The sequence below is a fragment of the Neopelma chrysocephalum genome, unplaced genomic scaffold (genome assembly GCF_003984885.1).
Source record: "Neopelma chrysocephalum unplaced genomic scaffold, ASM398488v2 Primary Assembly neopelma1_81, whole genome shotgun sequence".
Lineage (NCBI taxonomy): Eukaryota > Metazoa > Chordata > Aves > Passeriformes > Pipridae > Neopelma > Neopelma chrysocephalum.
The window spans coordinates 314,238-338,704 of NW_020897743.1; the positions used below are offsets into that span (position 1 = coordinate 314,238).

Sequence of the window (24,467 nt, forward strand, 5' to 3'; positions counted from 1 at the left end):
TGGACAGCCTCCTAATGTGTTAAGAGAGACATCTTGTCAAGGATATTTTCAGTTTTGTCGTTTTCTTTATCCCAAGCCCCGGAGTTGGCACATTTCGGAGCCATCCTAATGTATTAGCAAAAAATATGGCCTTGGCTGTTATCCTTAACTCTGATGTAAACCTGGCACAGGACACTTCCCTCTTCCTGCTCCAAGTTTTCCTCTCTAAAAGGTGGATTATATCACTTACATTGGAGAGAACTCTCAGGACCCTCGACTCAGGTATTATGGTCATTTATAGGTACAGAGCTGGCTAAAGGAGAGAATTCCCAGCAATGAGTGCCCAGAGATGTATTTCTGGAGTTCAGTGAGTAAATCACAGCTGTAGCTTGTGCTTAAAAAAAAGTCTGAGCCCATATTGCATATTTTAGCTGATTTTACTACCCCCTGATATGTCCCACGGTGGCTCCTTTCTGTACCAGAAGATATTTGAAGCACAGTCTTACCTATTCTCCTTTACCACGACTTTGCCACTGAAGAGACTGGCCGTACAAAGGGGAATAAAGCAGATAATCAATACACTGAGATTGTGATATATTAACAGGCATCCCCAACCATTAGCAGAGAATTACCCATTATCAGATTAATAAGCAAAGAACAGCTGGAAAAAATACGTTGTTGTTGCTTGTAAAGCAGTGCTTTTTTCCCTTACAACTCAATTCAAAATAAGCAGCCAAATTTCAACAGAAACTTAGAGGTCACATCTTCCAGAAAGCTTCTTCTGCTTTTAATTAAATCAGCAGATTCTCAAGAGCCACCCCTACCAAACCAGTCATTGGCAAAAGTTGCCTCTTTGGCAACTGAAATTAAAATAATTCAATTATTTCATTGAAATAACAATATTTCAGGCAGTTGCTGGCCCGTGCTCAATGCAATCTCCCTTCTCCAAGTGCTGCCAGAGTGTCCAGACCTGGTTCTGTGAGAACTGGCACTTTGTACCAGCCACGCCAATATTTTATTTCTTTTTCTGATCCTCCTATTAATTCCTTTAAAATTATATGCCATCGAGTTTAACCACTTGGTTTTGACTTTCATCAAGGCCCTTATAACCAGGAATCCACCCAGAAGGATTTGGGGGTTCCAAAAGCTGCCCCATCCTTGACGGCCGCCCGACACCCGCGGGAGCGACTGAGAAATACCATTTTTGTGAGAGGTTTTTCCAAAACATTTTCCTTACTGAAATAAACAGAAACTTCAGTGCCTCCTTTCTGCCTTCCTTCCCAGCCTCCACAGCTCCCGAAGCCTGGGGAGTGGGAAGGAAACGTTTCTTTCAGCGCGATGCCTGTTCCCCCTCGCGCCTTTGAATTCTTAAAAGAAGAATATTGTTTCATACTCTTCCAACTCTGCTCTCCCTTCCCCGACTCTCACCTTACCTTCTCTTCCTCCCTCTTCTTGATGACTATTTTCTTTCTTCCTCACTGTTTTTCTTTCCTCTCGTCTTCTCCGAGCTCTGCTGCTCCTGTTTCACCATCTGGTTCTGTTCTCCTTATCGCTCTCCTTCCCTCGGACACAACCCTCATTTTCCCCCTCTCGCACCTTCCCCAGCTCTGTTTCTCCTCGCCTTTCCTGTCTTATTTCCCCCAAGGTTTTCAAAGGGAAGCACAGCCAGGGCCAGCTTTCCCTTCCTGCCTGCTCCTAATTGAGCATTTCAGGAATCCTCAACTTCTGGTGGTGGCTTTGCAACTTCCCAGCTCGCCCTTCAACGAGACGGGGACGGCACCAGAAAATTCCCAACCAGAAAATTATCCTGGAGGATCAAAGCCACAGTTCCCACTGGGTTCTATTTTATTTTATTTTAGCACTTGCCTTTTTTAATTTCTTTACCATTTTCTCTGCTTCTTGAAGAGGCAGGTTGGACTTTAATATGCAGTTAAAAAAATCTTATCAAGAACCTTTATGCATATTCAATGCTGAAGCAACAAGTAACTAAATTGGGAGCCTTTTTGTTTCCTTATCGAGCAAATCTACTCCTGAATGCTGACAAGCAGGTCTTTATATACTTTGTCCACTTGATAATAGACTAATAATCTTATCATGATGTTTTCTTGAACTTGAACTAGGTGTACAAAGTTAAGGCTGGAAATATGGGAAATTACTAAATTATATAACGTGGCAGAGACATTACAAGGAATTTCTTATATTGCACAGCGAAATATTGCCAATTATTGTAGCTGTCAATTTAACAATGGGCTTATTCACTATGGTGTTTGATTAATGTGAAATTATTCAGTTGGCTACCTTGTAGTTGGCCTATTTTTGTGTCCAATTAGTATGCTAATAATGGTAATTATGTTCTATACTGCATGTCTCATCACCTAGAGGGTTTTTAAAATGATAAAATAATGAGAATAAACAAGCTGATGCTGACATTCACTGGGCCATTCTAATTACTTACTGAGAGCACACTGGGGAATCAACACTCAACCAAAGAAAATGATTCTTGCTTACTTTGTTAAAACTACTCTTTTCAAAGAGCATTAATAGTTTGCTGCTGTTTTCTTTATTACAAGGGACTGCACTATTTTCCCTTTTATTTGCCCTGTTAATATCCAGTACCAGGAAAGAGGAAAAAAAAAAGATAATTTGATTATGTTTGACTGAAGCGATAACTGTTTGCAGGGGGTGTCAGAAAAAAACAAATAACTGTAATTGCTGAATTATACACCTTTGTAATGGCTCCCATTTGTTTCTTGGCTGTGTGATAAACATACCAGCACCTTTCTCACCAAGGGAACGGGGCATTTTTCCAGTGCCATGGGATGGAGAAGTGCCAGGGACAGACCCGAGGGTGGGATTCCCGTGGCATCCAGACCCACTGCCTCTGCTTATCCTCCCACACTCACAGACCCCTCAGGGCTTGTTTTTATATATATTTGTAAAGATTATGCCCTGCAATTTTTTTCTGATAAAAGCTTTTATGATGCATAAGGAGCATTCTCAATCAATGAGAGCACATCCACTTGTTTTTAGGAACAGCTTTTAAACAATCCTGAGTGTAAACATAACACCTAAAATCCACACTCGGGCTTTGAAAAGCCCTGTATTACTTAGTCCTGCCTTATCCAGCAGCAACAGCGTCTCTGCTCACTGGCTGCTTCAGGAAAGTCTGCCGAGGATGGACTCAAACATCTGTTGCACTGACACTGGAATAAAGAGTCAGGATTTCCAGCTCCAGCACAAAAGAAAACTGAGTCGGGCACAGAGGGTAAAGCTGAGCAGGGCATGTGGGAATTCTGAATCCTTTATAGATCAGTTCGGGGTTTATGCACAGTTCTAGTTTTATTTTAAATGAAAATTCAAGCGATAAATTATACCAAAGAAACAAACGTTATAAAACAAAAAATATTCTTTGAAAAGTTACCACCCCAGATATGAGAGAAGCCGTAAAAAAATTCAGGATACTGAGAGGGATGCAAGGAAGCTGCAGACCCGAGGCAGACAGAGAGCAGTTGGTCAGGTATGCCCTCAAATTAATTGATTGTGCAGGAGATGGATGCTGAAATACCTCCAAGGTTTGGAATCTGGGCTGCCTTGGGAAGCCTATTTAAAACTAGCTGTGATTAAAAAGGTTGTTTGAATGGAAATCCCTATAAAGACAAAAATAAAAATTTAAATTTAAGAATATTTTACTCCACATACTACTAAGCTTTAAGACAATCCATCACAAAGCTGAGCTGGGGGAAGGCTGGAAATGCTGTTTGCCAACACGGAGCAGGGGCTGGTTTTAATAAAGGATGTAATACGTGACATGTTAACAGGGACTCATTTGTGCCCCGTGGATTGGTTACTCCTGTCCTGTCATTTTGAATTATGTCTCAATTTATCTCACTTGCTAAAGCAACTAACTACCAGCAAACAAAAAGTTACTATAATCCAGGAAAAGTAACAAAAAATGATGGAGAGATAAGGCATTGCAAAATACATTTTCTTTGCAAGATAACATATATCCAATAGAGAAGTTGGGTTGCAGTGCTGAACAGAAAATCCCTGGATATTCACCTTAGAAATGGAGTTGCAGTGCTGAACAGAAAATTTATGGCTATTCACCTTAGAAATAGGGTTGCAGTGCTGAACAGAAAACCTCTGGGTGTGCCAGATCTCTCTCCCTGGCAGCAAAATGACACCCTCATCTCCTTAAATATGAGCTTAAATTTCTGTTTGGTGAATAATCTCAAGTGTTTGTTTTCCACCTCACTGTACTGGTGTTTGTGCAGTCAGAGGGTGTTTGAAGAGGCTCAGGAATATTTGGAATTGGTGTTTGGATTCCGCAGCGTTTTGCACTGACCCGGGAAATCTCCCCGACAGTCACTGATTATTTTGGGCAGGATTTTTTATTTCAGAAGGGCAAGCTAATGAAAAAGGGGGGAAATCTGCAAGTTTGTTGGAAATCAGTGATTATTTGTATCTTTTTGTCCGTAAGGGAAATCACCAGCGGTGTTTATGCCCTGAACTGCTAAAGAATTATCACTTTAATCAGAGCCACAGCTTCAGTCTGAGGTGTCTTAAAAGAGTTGAAAGCAGAGTTTGAGTCACCAATGCCCGAGATAAATTCAGCAGCCTCATGGCAAATATATTCCATAACCTTAAGCTGTTTTTAAAAGCAAGACTGAAGCAGCAAGGAGGTAATTTCCAAGTGAAAGCTGGGAGTGCAGGAGCTAATAATTAACTGCCGTACAAAGGTGATCTGGATCAACTCATCTGTAAATCCTGGAACTTTTAGTAAGAGTAGAGTTGTTATAAATGACAAATTATGCCAAGCTGTAGTTACCTTCTACTTGGTAATCTCAGCAATTACCACCTCTCAGCAAATTCTAGGGTGATATCTTTGATTTAGTGTGGAGTTTAATGCAATATTCATCATTACCTTTGTGAGTTTTCCCAAATTAATTTGCCATTAGGAAGCACAAATAAGTACATTCAAGTAATAATAAATATAAATACATATATATTTGTATATAATGATTATATAGATATTATTTATAGAAATTATTTATTTATTCTTTGAGGAACAGGGGGAAGGTCATAAGTGAGGAAAATCCTTCACCTGACTTGTTCAAATCTCCAGGTTTCACTGTAAAGGTGAACAACTAATGATTTGTAGGTTCACTGGATTATATTGTTCAACAGGCACAGTGTTAGAAAGCTGGTTACTTTTATAGATTCCAGTCAGGCTGGAATCTGATAAAGAAAAATACAGAAAATGTGAATTTAGTGGGTCTGATACTTCAGATCTCAGCAACTACAGGAGATTGATCTGTAAAATCCAGATTCCTATCTTGGCTTGGCTGCTGCTGTAAATTAGGGATTTTCAAATTCTGACTAGAAAACGTAGCTGCTATTTCTCACAGCTGCACTGCTGTTGGTGAAATTTTCACTAGTTGTTGAAATTTTGGGGGGGGGAAATTGCTTTTTTTTCTTTTATCATGAGAGATTTAGGGGAAAAAAAAAATGTATTTTGCTGTTTGCTGAGCACTGTCTGCTGAATTATCTCGGGGCAGATTTTCCTTTTGTCACCCAAGGGTGAGGTTTGTTTTTTTTTTTTAATCCCTTATTTAAATTTGGATTGCTATTATCAGTTGAATTTCTGAGTACTTTTACAGCTGAGATAAGCCCCTCCACTTCTTCCTGCAAGTCTGCTCTCTGTTAACAATTTCTCTTAAGTAAAAAATTAACAGATTCCAAAGGAGAAAAGGGAAAAAATTGTTCAGAAAAATACAGAAATGCAGGGAGAGTTTTTGTGGCAGGTCCAACAGTTCCTTTGTAGCTGTCCCAGTGACACAGCAAAGCTTGGGAGAGGAGCTAATGACTGTGTTAAATGACATGATTTAATTAATTCCTTCCAAAAAAAAATATCCACACGTGTTTTAAATCCCTCATTCCATTCAGGAGGGATATTTTGGGTTGAATTAGCCTTTCTCCCTAGTAGTGAATATCTCTGTTGGAGATAAAAGGAAACACCTGAATTTTACACCCTCTCAGCCTCTCTAAATTGAACAGGGGTGTTTCAACAGGGATGAGCAAGGAGGAGACTGTATTTCCTCTGGATCTTCTGCTCACCAAAGTCAAAGGCAGAGATAAATTGGATTTTTTTTTTTATTTTTATCAGAATCTGGACAGAGAAGGACAACAAAGTACAAAAGAAAGGATGTGACCCTCACCCTAAAACCACCTTATGAACTGCAGTCACTCACTGAGACATTTATGCTTTATGCCATTTTAAGCTTGGCCTCTCATGTATTTTTGCACTCTAACATCTGATTTCCCAGCACATGACATCAGCAAGAAGTGGAATAGATAAGTATCTTCCACCAAAACATAGTTCAGTGACCTAAATTACATATTCAGCAATGGGAACGCTGTGAGCCCTAAATCTCACAACCAGCTCTCTGGGATCAAAGGCTCTTTCTGCTACAGCAGCACTTTTGGGATGAGGAGCAATTCCTTCCTGAACTCAGTCTCTCCTCCACTTCCCAAGTTCAGCCATAGCAGCATAATGGAAAAGGCAGTGCAGACACAAATAAATTACACATATTCCACTAATTAACGTAGGTTATAGGCAAACTTTGGATGTTTTCTTGTGCAAGAGTAGTGCAAACATCAGGGTGTTCTGTTCCTTCCCTGGGTTGGTTCTCTTAGAATGAAATCAAAATACTTTTGTGTATGTATTAATGTATAAATTCACTCCTGATTCATCTGCACCTATAGTGCTCACTTCAAAATGTGCAGCATATTATTACAGTTAATCACTTAATTATTAGCTAGTGTTGGGCTTTTCTGCTTTCAAGCCTGAAGGGGTAATGCATTAAAAGTACCATTTTCAGTGGATGTGAAAGGCTTCAGCTCCTGGCCTTCATTGGCATCCCTGATATTAAGATACTGAATTTATCCAACAGGTTTTGGACACATTTAGTGCTGTCCCAACCAAGCCACCGTGTTTGTCACCACTGCACCACAGCAGCAGTACAGGAGGTTCTGATTTATGTTGTTTAATCCCCCTGTCCTGGTGATGGGGTTGGAAGTTGCATCTTTGGGCCACCATGTCAGTAAAACAGAGCAAGGAACATTGGTCACTGCCAGCCTTAAGTCACAGAACCTGTATTAAAGTTTATCACAGCACAGACCTGTTTCACCCCAACTCAGACAACTCTTCTGCTCCACCAAACATCTCATGTGCACATTTACAGCTGGGTAAATCACTCCAAAAATGGTAAAAGCTAAATTCTGAGAGATTGACCCTCTAATAATCAATGCTCTACCCACAGGCAGGGCAAAAACCCTGACAAGGAGACTAGACAGAGCAATTTCAGTTTTATTTTCATTTTAGAGCTTATTTGTTTTTAAGATTCTTCTGTTTCCCTGTTCCATCTTGGTTTCATCTTGCAGCAAATATTTGCTCAGTTAGGAAGTCTCCTAAGGATAGCCCTGAAACCCAAACACTCTCCTCTGTCCCCCTCCAAACCTGTGGTAATTAGTTACACAATTAAAAACACAACTGCTCTTCCTTTGCTGGAGTCAGGATGTGATTTCTGCTACTCATAGACATCACTTCAGTGCCAAGAGCTCCAACCTATTCTTGGCTGGGAATCTGCTGCTGGGGAAGCTCCTGTCCCTGCAGCATCCCAAACACCCCTGGCAAAGGAATTTGGGCCAGGGAGTACCCAGGCACTGGGAAACCTGGGGCTGCACAAGCCACTGGAAAGAGGAAAATCAAGTCTTGCAGCCATTAGTGAGTTGTCATTAATTGTTCTCCTGGTGAATGAATGAATGAGGATCTTGGAGGGAACAATTCCCATCTTCTCCCAGTAATAATTATTTCTGCCTGACGTCTCAAACCAGGAAATTCACACAGAAGGAAACAAATCCCTGGTTTATTCTGAGGGTTGTTTAGGCTTTCATGGCACTTCAAGTATGTGCTGGGGAAGTGGGTTAAAAGAGAGCTGCCAGCGGTTTTATTCCCTGACAATTATTCCTCATGCACAGCCCTTCCAACACATCATAAACAATTGGATAAAGACTCTTCTGCATTATAAAAACCCCGTTTCTCAGCACTGACAGCCCTCAGATCCCTACAAACTCCCTGCTCAGTCCAAAGAACTGAACCAGAGACGGCAACATAGACAAAAATTCCCATACATAGCACTTTAACCCTAATTTTAATAACCAAATTTTCCCCTTAAGTTACATATGAAAGGGATTTGTAATCAACACAGAGGCAAAATAAAGACCTTTTTCAGGGTTGGGAGAACTCTCCACTCAAAGATTTAGCATTATTACAGTTTATTGAGTGGGAATATTCAGACTTTGGATAACTTTCTTGGAAGATGCCAATTAAAAGATTGATGCCTTGGCCCCAGCTGACCTTGCTCTCTGGTTATCCATGGGCTGTCTCGACCAAAAAAGCAAAAAGATCTACAAGCAGCACTTTATTTGGCTTTTTCCTCCAACAAACTGAAAACACCAATTCCCAATAAATGCCAGCAATGAAAAAACTCTATAAAGTATAGAGGAAAAACTCTCTCCTACCCGAAATATTTCACATTAAAAAAAAAAAAATCGAATAGGAGGTGGCTCAGAAGTGCAAAAATCTCACCTCTGAGCATCTGTTTGAACAAACCCTGAGCTGGGGCAAGCGGAGAGATGATGGTTTATTATTTCTGGGCTGCTGTAAATGGTGTTTCAGGAGCTGCTGGCCAGGCTGCCCCAGCAAAGGGCATCCAGCACGTGTGTGAAGGACGTGTGTTTGCAGCTATATTGAATATTGATCTATGCAGACTCCGCTGGCAATAAACTCCATAATATGTACTTGAAAATTCCAACTCATACATCCTTTCTGTGAAGGCTCAAGGGCAGGGGGAGGCCTGATTGCCTCTGTTTATGGGAGATTTCTGCATGTGTTTCTCGGAGTTAAACAGGGCTCGATATATGATCTGCCCAGAGGAGGGGAAAGCAAAGAGCAATTCTGCAGGTTTTTAAAAGCTATAATAGGAACTGCTGTGTGTTGTGCTGTGTATTCCTAAAATTTAAAGAGGATGCACAAATGTCAGTATATTTTAAATTCATTACTTATACTGAAAATGCTTTAACAGCTACTTCAAGAAAAATAATTTTAAAAAATAAAAGAAAACTACCAAAAATTAAGAAATATCATGTGTTTTGAATTGGAAGAGCCCACCACAGCTTTATATTGATGTACAGGAAGCCAGAAGCAAATCCAGGAGTCTTTAATACCAGCTCTGCCTCTATAGAAGTTACTGGATAACAAACCCTTCCTGCCATTCCTCCAACCTGTGAATCAGTACAAATAAATGACAAAACCAGGATTGACCAACTTCCATCTCTTATCAAAGGAAATGGACGTGGTGCCTCAGGTGTCACTTTGATGCTATTTTTCATCACAAATTTTAAATTATGTAAGATAATGTTTTTATCCCCTTTAGTGCCGGGGATGTTACACCTGGAAAAGATCCTGAAGTCTTGCAAGCAAATGAAGACATTTGTTTCCATCCTGACAAACTCCAATCACATTTTACATACTTCTCCAGTAAAAGGAAGGGGGGAAAATATGCTTATTTTCTTTCTAGTCCCCACTCCAGCATCTCTTGTACCTCGACACCAATGTCACATCCACAAAAGCACAAAGTGGGAATCAGACACCCAGGTGTGGTATATTAATATTAAACTACTTCTACCAGAAACAAACCAATAAAATATGAAAATCCTTCATTATAAACAGCTTTTATGACACTGCAAAAGGTTTAAGCTCCAACAATGCCTTGGTCCTTCAGCATTTGTGATGAACATCCTATGAGTCATAGGAATAGTGAAGGAGCCAAGGAAGAGGAGTTGGACATCCCCAGGAGCCACATGGCCACTCTGTTCTTATGCTCATGGACAACTCTTGGACTAATTTAATATTCCCTGTCTTCCCCAATTATTATTCTTGCACAGCCCTTCACTGCTTTAAACACAACTCACAAACAGATTTCTTGGTATTTTGACTTTTGGTCAGTCACAGCTGACACAGCCACTGCAATGTTTTGTGTCAAAAATACGACTTTGAGGGGAGCAGAAATCATTCCTGGGAGTCACATTCTCCTGCCTTTTCTGAGAAACTACCAAAAACCAGGAGAAAACAAATGGTGGGAAAAGCATGCAGAAAAACAAGATGCCTAATCCTTCCCTTAAACCTTGTGTTTGGGTCCAGGTCAGCCTCCAATGGCAGAACACGATGATGGAACAAGTTGACCTTCTCTGGCATAGACATGATTTCTCAAGCAAATTAACCTTTTTCTCACCTACAGACAGAACAACAAAAACAAAACAAACAACCCATAAATCAACCAGTAAACCTGTTATTTTGGAAAAGACAGAGTAGTGAAGTAAATTCTTCCAATATGCCCTTACATCATTCATACAGACAGAAAAACAATTACAAAGCAAATCAGATCCTTTCTTTAATTGATTGCACTCAAGTTCTTTCCTCAAGAAGAAAAGTTGCCAAAAAAATAAAATAAAAATCAAACAGCATTTCAATTCCAGGCATCAGGGAAAACATAACAGCCTCTGGATTGCTGGCTCTGCAGCACTTTCTATGCTACAGGAAAGATTAAAACAGTCTTTCTTAATCCCTTCCAAAAATGAAGCTTCTAAATGTTGCCTTGGATTATTACACAAACATAAGAGATCACAAAAATTGCCACGTGTAGTTTTGGAGGGGGTGTCGTGGGTGTTTTTTTTTATTTTGGGGTTTAGGACTTCTCTTTTAGCAACAAGAGGAATAGAAAAATTAGAGGAAAGTAGTAGGTTAAAAAAAAAATTAAAAAAAAAAATCAAAGCCCTCTTGTCACCTCCAGTTCCAACCCTGGCCATGCCCTGCTGACACTGAGCTTCAGCAGGAGCTGGAGAGAAGATCCTCATCCCCAGCAGTGACAGCTCAGAAACCCAGGTGGACATAGCCTGGCTGAAGCAAAACCCAATTAAAGCCATAGGAAGCCTGGGTTTTCCATATTTAGCACAAAAAAGCAGAGTCAAGCCATGCTGCTGCTGAGTGTTGCACTTGTTCAGTTATTAAAGATGTATTAATTCAAAGTTTTTGCCCTTCAACTTTAGTTTGGGGAGTCCAGGTCCAGCTTTCAGCTCACTGAGCAGCTGTCACTGTCCCAGCACCTCAGTCCAAACACCTCTGAAAATATCCTCACACAGTCCTTGAAAAAAAAATACATACTTGGACCTGCACAACAGCCCTCTCTGTTCCTTCTGCAGGATTTTCTGGGGGAGTCTTCACCCCTTTAATGCAAACTCAGCCTGTCACACCACCCACCCCATGCTGGAAAGGCATTGAGATGGATTGTAACATTGCTGTGCCACTGTTGACACCTTGTAGGACTGCACTGGGAGGGCACTGGGAAGAAGGAAAGCAGGTTGAAGTCAGATTTCTTCATCATTTGAGATTCTGTGAGTGTAAAAAGAAGCTACAGCAAGCTTGCAGTCCTAATTAAGAGTTCTTCTCTGAGATACAGCTCTGGTGCCCAGAAAAGCAAAAGATTTTTCTGCTGGAGAAAAATAACCTCTTCCCCTCTTGGCCCTTCACTGTATTTCAAAATAAAATTCTTCTCCTGATCTGTCCAATCTCTTCCCATAACTTGCTCAAGAACTTGTTTTCCTTCACTATTTTGTCTCTTCCCCAGGTGCAGCTCCTGGCCCCTCGTCTCACCCGCTGCCTCTCCTGTTCTGCCTTCAATTGCTTCCTCTTATCTTCTAATTAAAAAGATGCAATGGTTTGGATTGAAATCCTATTGAATTACCTGACACAAAGTGGTCTGATGGAAAGTGCAGCCAAACCCAGAAATACTTATGCTGTATCAAGTCCCTGATTGTGGAGCACAAGGTGCTTTGGCCAAGCTGGATGTTGAACTAATGACTGAACAAATACCCAAGCAAAAGCCACCAGAAAGTGCTAATCCTTTTCCTGGAGCTAGTTCATCATGCTGGGGTGAGGTTAGAGCATGGCAGAGATACCAGATAAATCCTTTTAAATTATATTCCACTAAATGATTATCCATTAAGTGGAAGAGGTATCTCCTGCACTAAAAGCCTTAGTACTCAATAGAACTAATGATAAATGAAAGCTGACTGTGTAAATAAGCAAGATCTGGGCTGATCTGATTTTGCATTTTGCTGGAAAAAAAAAGAGTGACAGGTGAATCAATTCAAATTCACTACAGAAATATTTATTGTGAAATGCAACATTTACATTGCTCCCCCTCCAAACAAATGCTTATTTGTGAGGATACTTTTCCAATTTGAATGGAAAGCACGTGTTCTGAATGCAAGTTTTCACTTGAGATTAAATGCCAAATAAATAAAAAGATGTTTAAGTTGTTTTCATTTAACACAAGAAATATTCCTTCTTATTTTTGTCTGCTGCCTTTCAGGGGAAAAAAGCTGTAGGTGGGAGATAGAAAAAGCAATGAAGGTAAAGACATGTTTTCATGTTGCACTTTATAAAAATTTAACTACACCCAGACACATCTTTTTACTGCTCTTGAAAATGTTTTTTTCAACAGCACTTGGCATTTCAGTTTTATTTTCCAAAATATATGTAGTCAGAATTTATGATAAACAAATGTATGTGATCATTCAACAGAGAAGAAAAAGAACCATTACCTGATAAAAAACTTAATAAGCCGTGACATTGAGGAGGTCAATAAAGTCAATATTAAATGTGTTAATTACATATAACTTCAATTAGACAAAGATTTTGAAGAATAAGACAAACACATTCAGAAAGTTTCAGTGCTGAAAGCACTTTATATGCATTGGGAATTGATTTTAAGTGGGTATAAAGAAATACTTTTACTGGAAGTGGCCACTGAGAGTTTCCAAAAGATAGTCTAGAAAAGTCCAGAGCACATCTGGAGTCTGTTTCAAGACTTTTGTTGATTAACATATTTATTAACATGAAGAGTTTGTGCTTACCAACCCAAATTGGTTCTTTTTTAAGGAAATTATGGAAGTGGCAGAACTGCAGTACTTGTGTTCAGACCCACATCCCAGTTGCTTAAAATTAGGCAGAAGCTTAAATGTTCAGCTGAGACCACGTCAGAGGGAAAGGCTAAAATTTGGAGAGGGGGAGAAGATGTGAGCAACACCCGTGGATGTTGGGAAAAACTATTCCTTTAACGTGCAGGGGGTTCCAACTGCAAATGTTATTTCCATCATCTGAAGCATGGCTGGGAAGAGGATGGGTTTCTGTAAGCAGTAATTCCTCCAGCAGCAATTAAAGTGGGACGTGAGTGTGGGGGAGACTCAGGGCTGCAGCCTTGAAGGATTTCACTGGGATTAATGTTCAACCAGAAGTTAGTAAACAAGTAGATTAGATTTTAGCAAAAGTTGGGAGCCCAAGTGCAGGGTGAAATTCAACATGATAAAGCTGGGGAGAGAAAGGACCCAGAGGAAATAGCAAGTGTTCAAAGATAAATGAATGTATGCCCGAGGGTTACGTGGGCCACCTCCCAGTAATTGCACAGGGAATGTTCAAGTTGGTTTTGCTATTTTTTTCTTCCCATAAAGCCAGTGTGAAGGAACATCATAATGTAAAGTAATCAACAGTGGAAGAAAAGGCAGCCACGAGTTATAAAACATCAAATACAGAGCAGGGTTGGAACAATTGCATAATGAAGTTGAGAGCATAAAAAGTGATAAGAAAAGGAAAGGTACTGAATGAAAAGAAACTTTACAGGGAGGTAAAATGAAATTAGAACTGTTTTCAGGTACAGTACAGAAACAAGAGGCTGGAAAAGCAGCCCAGGTATCAGCCACAGTGAGGGCAAGGTGTTATACAAAGGAGAGACAGTGTTAAAAGCCTAAAATATTGATTTATTATTTGGAAAGTAACTAATAGTTAAGTCATCTCATAGAAGATGACATGGAAGAAATAAGTCCCAATGAGTTTTCTGTCCTGCTGGTGATCAGTGCCCTTGGGAACCTTCCAGCACAATGGTGGCTCCTGGGCAAACTCTGCAACGAGCTGAGCTGGTCCTGAGGACCAGCTGACAGGAAAACACAACCCTTTGCCAGGAGGTCTCCCAGCCTCGGTGAGCTCAGGCAGCCACCACCATCCATCAGGCACACAGAGCCCTGCCAGAATCCAGACTTCCCGTGGTAAGTCCTCTCCTCCAAGTCCTAACATTGAACAGGTCCCAGAGCAACAGCCTGCAGAAAGGGCACAGGAAATATTGGCAGCTTTTGCAGAAAGAAGCTGGAATTAGGCTGCCTTGGTAATTCTCAACCCCAGCTGGAAGAAATAGAGTTTGCATTTCGCTCTGAAGTCACCAAGTTCCTCCCTGGTGGAAGACTTTCCAATTCATGGACTAACGCACATGACCTCACAGGTCAGGGGGTGTTTCCTGTGTCCCAGGGGACTCCATGCATGGAATAAGGTGCTCTACAGACTCTGGCCATATTTTACTCCTTGGGCCTTCCCAAGGCAGAGCTCTTCACTCCCAGAGCCCAGGTGGAGCTGCCCAAGGACACAGACAAACTTAAACACATGGACTTGTGTTATCACTGCACATCAAAGGAAACCTGAGCTGCACCCCAGCCATACTGGGGTTGGGGGTGTCTTACTGGGTTTTCTGCTGATAGTAGCTGAACATCCTTTGCTGAACAGTATTTTCAGCATTAGAGCTTGAAGGACACATTCTCCCTGAATTTAAGATGCTGTTTCAACCTCTCCTTCATGTAATCTCTTCTATTGAAGTAAGACTTTACACTGAAATAGGCTCACAAGAAGCAGTGACTGAGTCATGGGGACTAAACCTTCAACAACAGAGGTTCAGAAGCCAACCAGGAACCAAATGTTTCAGCCAGGCTCCCTCCACAGAGCAACCTTTCTGCCCACCAGAAACAAGTATCAGTGGTTTTATGCCTTTCTCGGGTAGTTAAAGCAGAACCAGAACACAGGAAGCAGAAAGAGAAGAGGTGGATTCCACAGAATCAGAATGGTTTGGGTTGGAAGGGACCTTAAAGATCATCCAGTTCCACCCCCTGCCATGAGCAGGGACACTTTCCACTAGACCAGGTTGCTTCAATCCCCTGGCCTTGGACACTTCCAGGGTGGTTTAGTCATTGAGAACATGTGTGGGGTTGCATTTTATATGTCAGAGGAACACAGTGGCCTCACATAGGACTCAAATGCCCATGAAGATAATTCTCTGAATATCCCCATCCCTCCCCCTCCACAGGTTACCCAATGTCAGGCATTATTTGCAGGGAGGGGTGCTGAGCTAGTTCCAGGAGTTATTCCCAAGTACAGTGTCTGCTCCACGGTTCTGCCAACAGGACAGAGAAGGACACCAAACTCATCAGAATTGGTGTTTATCAAGTTGTCTCTGTTGTACTTTGAGCCTGGAGGCCTTTTAAAAAATTAAACACCCTTGTTTCAGTATCTGGTTTTACAAGTATTTCCATGACTAAGGAGAACCACGAGGCAGCTGCAGATATTTTGTGCCATGTGAATATTTCTTTGAAGCTGTAAAAAACCAGCAGCTTTTACCTCATGATTTTCTTAAAAAAAAAAAAAAGAAAAAAAAAAGAAAATAATTAGTCTACCTGGTCCAAGAGCTCTGTATCTCCCTTTCTGCTGCCACTAGAGGGAGAAACCTATTCCTGGGATCTCATGGCTTCCAGGCTGTTTTTTTTGGAATAGAATCAGAATTATTTCCGTTAGATGGGAAAACGTTTGTCCCTGTGTGATAAGCCCAGGGAACACAAATAGAGAACCTCTAAAAATGAAGTGGGATAAACATTTCCTCCCCCCACCCTCAAATAAACTCCAATTACAATCCTCAAACCTTGTGAATTTAAACACTGCTGCAATTGTTCTTCTTCGCTGGTAATACAAATCCTTCCACTGTGTTTACTCCCGTTGCATCCAGGGCAGAGGAGGCCAAACAGGAAGAAAGGAGAATACTGGGTTTCTATCAATATAGGAACAAAGGATGTTTTCTAGTGGCTTAAACTAATTCTGATAGAAAACCCATAAAATTTCCTATTAGCTGCAAGGAACAGTGGAAATTCATTGTGGACTGAAAAAACTCCTAAAGAAGCATTTAAGTAAATCAAAAATCCTAGAATTCTGGATTGGCACTCCCCTCATCCTAGTTCAACTTAAAGAATCATATATTGTTGAATAATTCTTATGTCACTATATTTTAAGCATTTGAATTAATATTGATTGGTTTTGATAAGTGTTTATAGCAGTGACAAGGTCATTCCCCTGGTTTAGAAAATGTCAACGCAAAATGTTCTCAAATGCGGGTGCAAACAACTTTACCAGTGAAATCCACCCTCCCCAAGTATGAAATGTCTCAGCCTCAGACATGCTGAGTAACCCCCAAAATGTGCTCTGAAACACAGGCTGCTGGTGGCCAACAATGAGCAACCAGACCTGGCTTCAGGACGTGAACATGACAGTCTTGGAGGGGAAAAAGGCCATTTTCCCAGACAACGAGGCAGTTTGCATGCTCAAGGCTTGACTACGTTCTTTCTGGGATACTTATTGTCCTTGTTGTCTCCAGAAAAGAGCTGCAACACTGATCCTTAAGGTCTTCAAGAATGCATTATTGCAGATCTTAGACTTAACTAAACTGCAAGAGCCAACACCACCATATTCCTGGAGAAAAACTTACCCCAAACCATTCCTTCCTATCCTTTAAAGGGCCTCAGGGCTGACTAAACCCACACAAATGGGAAAATGTTTCCATGGTTCATCTGTCCCAAATTCCTACTGCAGTGGCCAAGGCTATCCCTCCTACATCCACAGTGTTTTATCCTAAATATTTATAAGTATCATGCCTATGCTTTTGAGTGGAAGCCCTTTGTGAACCTGTCCTATAGCCCAGAACCAATTATCTTGGATATTGTTCCTCACCAACACACTCAGCATAGCTAAACTGGGAAAACTGAGTTATTACCATCGTTCTTCCAATTCTCTTACAATTAATAGTAAAATAAATAAGAGTGAGAGGAGCAAAACAATGGAAGGCTCCCAGCTCAGCACAGGGGCTGCCACTGAGGCTTGGGGAGAAGCACATCCCCTCCCCTTAGCTGCACACCTGGGGAGCCAAAGCATCAAGTACAAGCAGCTTTTCTTTTCCTGGTGCTTTACTTGATGTTTTCTCAGACCAGCTGCAATCCCTCCCTCACTGAATGGGAGGTCACTTCAGCACTGTTTCTCTAAGAGAGGCTGGACTCTAAAATTGGTGTTAAAAGTTCAAACTCCTGACCCACCACATCTCCAGCGTTTTGTTGTCGTTGTTGTGAGAGGGGCAGGGTTTGGGATTTAAAACCTGCAGCTATATTTGCTTGATCCAAGTGATTTTCTTCTCCTGTGATGATTTCATAGCCGAAAGCTTAAGCCAGCATTCCAGATTTTCCACCCTTTGCCGTGCATGTGTCTATGTACACGCACACTTATATATAAAATAGAAAACATTCCACAGTAAGTTTTCCCTTCTGAGAGGATTTTCAGCAGCCTTCCAGAGTAACAGCATATGCAATATGTGTGTCACTCAAACATTTCCTTTCACTGCAAAGTTTGTGTCAAAATCTGTTCTGGAACAACTCCACAACGTGCACTTCATATAACCCTGAATTACAGGTTAGGCTGCGTTTTAAGTATGAAATATTAAGTGAGATCATAATATCTAAATCACTCCACTGTCACTGCACCACTAACCCAGGTTGGCAGAGCTCGAGCTCGATGATGTCACCATTTCTACCTTGCTGCAGTTGCCAGCAGAGCCCAGTTTGCATAAATTAGCTTTGATCGATGCAAAGTGTTAACATTTTTTATTTTTACCTTGGAGCGCACTTGGAATTATCGGTTCCTTTTCAGTGTTTTAAAAATGCATATGGGCAAGTTTAGTGGCAGGTTAGAATATATCTGCAGTGACAGCCACAGGAGAATGGTCAGTGTGTTGGAAACTGGAGGGACTGGGACAACAAACATCCCTGGCCATCAGTAACACCTTGAGAGTGTCCAAAAAGCGCCATCCCATTTGCAGGTTGGAAAGACTTTCAAAGCCAGCCTTGAATAACAAGGACAGCTGTAGGATGGATTTCACCATCCCTCCACACATTAAAACCCATCCCACTTTGCATCAGCTCCCACTGAAATAAATAACTCAAGAACCACACAACATAAATAACAGCAGAATGGTTTGGGGGGGAAAAACCATCTCTCCATCTTCTAAAAATAGCTTCCTTTTGGCTACGCTGCTCCTTCATGTCTTTCCTTGAGAAAGTAGGGATGAACAGAATACTGATTGGGATTCAGTGACAGGGGCTGCCTCAGGAGCATCATTAAGAGGCACATTTCTCCCACAGCCTCCCAGTTTTCAGAAGGAGAGGGTATTTTCCATCTCCTTTTCCTTAAGGTTGGAGCTGTGACTGCAAATTCCCCGCTCGTATTCATCCATTTGGCTCCCAGAGCTTTCTCTCCCCAAGATGTGTCTCTGTTCAGTGCCTCTTGGGTTGGGAGGCTGGACAAGCTTCTGAGTTCCCATGCAAAACCCAGCACAGCCCCAGCACTCGCTCTGGTCTTGCAGGGAACTTCCAACAGGACCTACAGGCACGTGTGGAATGGAAGCTGCATCAAAGGGTCTTCTAGAGCCCTTCACTGTTGTCTCTGTCTCATCAGTTCTTACATTGATAAATGCAGTGGTTAAATCCTGACCAGGGTTAAGCTGAGGAACACCCAGCCTTCCTCCCCTCCATTTCCTAACCTTCATGGGTCAAGTGAAACTTTCCTGACATCCACAAGGTTGAAGTCAGGGATGATCACACTGAGTTCACACAAATCATAGAATCATGGAATAGTTTGAGTTGGGCTGGAACACCTTCCACTATCCCAGGCTGCTCCAAGCCCTGTCCAAGCTGTCCTTGGACACTCCCAGGGATGGAGCAGCCACAGCTTCTCCAGTCAACCTGTGCCAGGGCCTCCCCACCCTCAAAATAAGCTCTTCTCCACTGCTCCAACAGCTTTCCATGGTTTGCCCCAAAGCAGAAAAGATTGGAAAATAATTTTTCATTTTTCTCTTTTTTAATACGTCCCTCATTTCAAAGGCATTTGGAGGGAGACAACACCACCCTCTCCCTCCATGGGCTGAAGCCATGGAGAGCTGTGACGCTGCTGGGACTTCACACAGATTTGCTTTTCAATCCAACCCCATGAGCTCCTCTGCAGGAAGACCTTGGGCAACCAAAATGCCTTATTGTCCCACACTGCCGTGCTTTTTAAATTCCCTGAAACGTACTGAGATGGAGGGAAAATATCTGTGCTGCCGGTGCTGGAGCTGCACAGGCTGAAGGCAGTGACAGGAGTCAAACACTGCACTGAGCACACACTTACAGCCAAATAAATGCAGAAAAGGTCAAATCAAAGACTATCCCCATTCGAGGTTTATTTCAGGACCCCTTCTAACACTACTAGGGGAGCCACAACCCTTTCAGAAACAAGCTGTTCCTGCTATTGCTGGCTTTGGACAAAAAGCACACTGCTGCTAACCTCTTACATAAAGTGAGCACACAAACAGCTGAAACACTGACCCCACATGGCCTTTTCCCTGGGATTTGTGGGTTTGCACAAAGAAGCCAACATTTTACATGCAGCCCTCGATGGAGTCTGGAATTGTGCAGAAACACTGCTTGGAGTGCACACTCTTAACCCAGTTGTTTGTGTACGATGTTCCTCCTCTCTGATGCCAAACACTGTGGGTCTCTAGGTTATTTTCTATTTTTATTTTGTTGGGGTTTTTTTTAAGCTGCTTGGTCATGCACAACTTTGAATCCCTGTATATACCTTCACTCCCACTATTATTGCAATATAATACAAGCCTGCAGTCAGGGATGATTCTCTTTGTTAGGGTCCTTTTTTTTTCCCTCAGCTGAACACTCAGAGCTCACTAGATACGAGCACCAAAATTATGAAACACTTCTTGGCTGTGATTTTTCTGTGCAGGCAGAGATATATATCAGGTTTATTTTATGAGTGGGAGATATTTAGCAAGAGCAGTTGACTCAATTTGCGTTGTGAGTAAACAATTCTCTTCATCCTTACTTGCAAATTGGTTGATTTAAGACTTTTGTCAATTGGCAACAGATATAAAACCCCCATAAGGAAGTGCCACTTGCTTTTGAATGGAGAAAAACCCCAGGCACGAGTTGAAGCAGCACTTTTCTCTTAAGGCAGAGGCTACACTGACTTACACTGGGATTTGCTGGGCAGGGTATCCAGCCTTGCCTCCATGAGATCCATGAAAACCACTCGAACACCACAGGAAAAGCTGGAGTGGGGTATTCAAGGACCACCCACCCCCTGCTCCCAACACATGGATGTTTAAATCATCCCCAAGTAACCGAGTCTTGCATCTCTGAGGATGAGAAAGTGCAAGTGATCCAACAGCCCAAGCGGTGTCTGTGCACAAGGGAAGGATGAAACACTACAATACCCGAATTCAACAGCAACAAAACAGCATTGAGGCCCCACAGCCAGCACAAAAATCACCATTGTACAGTGGGGTTCCAGCCATTCCAGCCCTGAGCTGCTAGAAACTCCAGTCTATCCCACTCTCTACTCCTCAGCTGGGCTAAATCCAACCGTTGCATTCTTGTTGGAATTCAAAGACACATTAATTGTTGTGAAGGCACAAAGTATTACCTGGAATAACACTTGAAATGCAAATTAAGGGCTGTGTAAAATTATTGCAGCACAAGAGGACCGTGGTTTATTAGCAGCAGATTTGCAAGGTTAATTTTCAATTATGTATTTCTTATTAGTTTTCTAGCTGTCTTGCTATTATTAAATTTAAAGAGGAAGATACTTCCAGTGTGTCCAGCTTCTGTGGCATTATTACTGATAATTATTCCTATTTTCCAATTTGTGTTACTCTCATGTCTTGCAAAATTTGTAATTAATGAGCAAATAATTACAGCAGCACTTACTAGAGCTGCTTTGGTTAAAGCTGTGTCAGCTTTTGTATTAGGATCCCCATTTTTCAAGGGTTTATAACTCAAGCATAAAAATTCACTCTGGGCAGAGCCTTGTCATAAGAGCTGTCTGCTGAGCATGATTTTTTGGTTTTAAATGTTTCTAAGAAGCATTATCTCTTTTTATTTTCCTTTTTCTAAAGTTATGGACGTTTTAAAACATCTTAAAGCTTCCAGGGGCATTAAGTTTACAGCGCTGCATTTTTCTGTGCTCCAACATCTCCAAAATAAAGACATTTTCTTTTAAGGTGAAGGCATTCACCTTTACAAATATGAAACAAGATGCCTCAGCATCTCCAAAGAGCAGAACAGGGGTTTTTAATGCCTGCTGGTCATTAGCTTTACAAAATAGCACAGAAGAGAGCTTGACATTCAGGGATGTTTGTGCTGCTCCCATCCAGCTGAGCATTCATGCACAGCCCCAATTAAGGCACATGAGTGGTCCTTAGGAGTCAACAGGCCTGGCCAGGCTCTCTGGGATGCACAAACATTCACTGCCCCGACTCAGCACAACAAAGAGTTGCTTTTGACTCGAGTTTGAGGCTGTCCCTGCTCCCTGCAAGCTGCTGTCCACGCTCTGGGGAAAGCTGAGCATCACAGGGAGCAGTTCTCCAGGGTGCTGAGGACCTGGAGGGCTTAAACAGCTCAGCACCTTCTCAATGAGGGGCTCAGCATCACACACGGTCCCGTCTGGTGCCAGCATAAAATTTAGCACAAAACCAGTGTTTCTTTTGTTGTCTGGAAGAGGAAACCCAAAGGGGAAAAGCAGCAGATCCCAAGTCACCAGGTGATTGTGGCTGGTGCCACAAAATAAAATGGGAGTGACAGTTCTAGAACAGGCATTCTGGGAAACTTAGGCTCTACCCAAGAGCTCATCACAGCTGACTCCTCTAAACATCCAGAAAACACGGGACACATCCCATCATCACTGCCTGGCCTTCTGCATCCCTTCTCCTGCAAAAAGCCTTGGAGCAGCCACACAGTCACTGTTAAAGTCCTAAAGGTTAGAAGAGACCTCCAAGGTCATCAGGTCACTCTTGGAACTGCTCGACCTTAATACTGAGCTTAATTGAAGCAAGACCACTGTAACTCAACAAAGAGGGAACAGCAACAAGTCAGCAGGGCTGTGCATATCAGCTTTTCTCATCTTAGCTTTGAAGAGTAGGGTGGGTTAAGACACTTCCAGCAGCAAACTAATAGAAAAAATTCACACCAAAACCCCAGTTTTACTGGGAAACACAGTCAGAGATGAGATAAAACCAGAGAATGATGAGGCCTACCTGCATCAGCCACAGTCAGTCATGGAAAGTGAGATTGATCCTCTTCAAAATTCAGGCAACTTGTTCCTTAAGGCTCCTCATCCGGAAAGGAATCTGTTGACTCACTGTACCTTTTATTTACCTTGCTTTGACTACCATCAGCTGAGGTTTTTCACACCCTCATTCATCTCCACCTGTTTGAGTTCATTGCTAATGAGGGGAACCCATTTTTTAATCTATTATTCGGCCCCGAGCCACGGCACTGGAACCTTTTACCACTGTGACTGAGGGGACACCAATGTCCCTTCTCCCTGGTGTCACCCTCGTGGCCAAGCCATATTTTGTAAGCCCAAACGTCATCAGCAAACCCACCAAACATTTGCAAACCTCACTTTTGTTTTCCAGGAATGCTGATATCTTTACTTTTGCACATATGCAGAGCCTGGCCCAACTGTGGCTGATGTTCCATAGACAATATAATAAATATAATAAACCCCTGCCATAGAAATGAACTGCTCCTCCCCATTTTAGGGGATTGTTTACCCTTCAGGTAAATATTTTCTCTTATATGAATTTCCCCAGTCAAGATTAGTTTGCAAAATGGACCCAGAGGAATCTATATGTGCTGATATTCCCTGGTTTCTGATGGCTTCCCAGTTTGGCTGTAACCATGGTGCTGCTGGATTTCTCATGGCTGCATGGCACAATGCGTATCTCATTATTCCTGGCAGCTTTGGATAGCTTTTATGTAGCTGTAAAAATAATTTACATTTCTTGAGCATCTGAAATAAAGATAAAATAGAACTATGACATCGCGAGCTGGAGGTTTGATGCAAATTTATTTATAAATATAAATCACATTTAGAATGCAAAATTACACAAATGTCTTCTACAAATTGCCCCTATCATAAAGAAATTATTTCTTTCCTTTTTTTAAGGATAACACCTTAACATATTATCTATATATTACTGATGTAAATGGAAACTCAGGAGAAAATTCAAAGTGAAATTTGGGTACCCTGGACTGCTGATGGGATCAGTTATATGACAAAGAATTTTTTCAGTTCTACATCACTGAAAGTGCTCCACCTCACCTCCATCAGCTGCTCCTGGCCTGGGATGAAATTCCAGCCCTTCTGAAGTCACTTGGGTGCCAAAGGATGTCCAGGAATCACAGTGACATCACAAGTCCACCTCAACAGTGCTCCTGTGCCCACATCACACACATCCCCCAAACACCTGGGCCAGAAATTCTGTTATTCAAATATTCCAAAATATCATCCTGGGGAAAGCCCAGCTGCTTGTGTCTAATTCCAATAATCCCAAGCCTCACAAATCCAGGGGTTTTCACTATCTTTTGGGATTTCAGAATGGTATAAACTGTATTTTTGAAAGTGGGATACAGGTGTTGGGTGTTTCCTGGCTATAAAGTTCCTCTGGCCAAATAATGTAACTAACAGTAGTTCTTTGGATTTCAAAACAAGCACAGATTTTGAACACAAACAAGGCTTCATCAAATCACTTTTACAAATTTTGATAATTTCTCTCTGCTCTAATTTCAGGGTTTTCCTTTTAGTCTCTTCTGGGGCTTGGTTATTTTAACATTGTCTGCTCTAACACAAGATCTCTGCTCTAACACAAGATCTCTGCTCTGGGAAAAAACTCAGTGGTTGTTTTCTGGACTTTCCAATAAATAATCCATATGAGGTCTCAGTTTTGATGAGCAACTTTGGTATAATATTTCTTCTTCTTGGTGGAAGTGATGTCCAAACCATCTCGGAAATCTCCATGCTGCCCATCCTTCTGCCACACGGAATTCTCCACTGAACAGTCCTATTCCCATTGCACTTTATCCCCTCTAAAAGGGGGAGAATTGTTTCCTAAGGGAAAAAAAAAGGCATAAAAATATTACCTGCCAAAACCCTACTCTTTTTTCAATTCTTCTTCCACATTGAGATTAAATACAACTCTGAAATCAAAAGTAACACAGAAAATGACTTTTCCTTCAGTCAGAGTGGTTCCACAAGGTGTTTGCTCCCCTGAGCCTCTGTAATTCACACCATAAAATCACAGAATCATTAAGTTTGGAAAGACCTCCAAGATCATCAAATCCAACTT

At 41.6% G+C, this 24,467-nt stretch overlaps 1 long non-coding RNA gene across 8 annotated transcripts in view; it reads right to left on the reverse strand.

Moving 5' to 3' along the window:
• Positions 1–23,186: 23,186 nt before the first annotated feature.
• LOC113971049 overlaps positions 23,187–24,467 on the reverse strand; it is an 86,346-nt gene continuing 85,065 nt past the window's right edge. For all 8 annotated transcript variants that reach the window (XR_003535421.1, XR_003535420.1, XR_003535418.1 and 5 more), the window contains one exon: positions 23,187–24,229. This is a non-coding gene — a long non-coding RNA (uncharacterized LOC113971049). The remainder of the gene's footprint in view (positions 24,230–24,467) is intronic.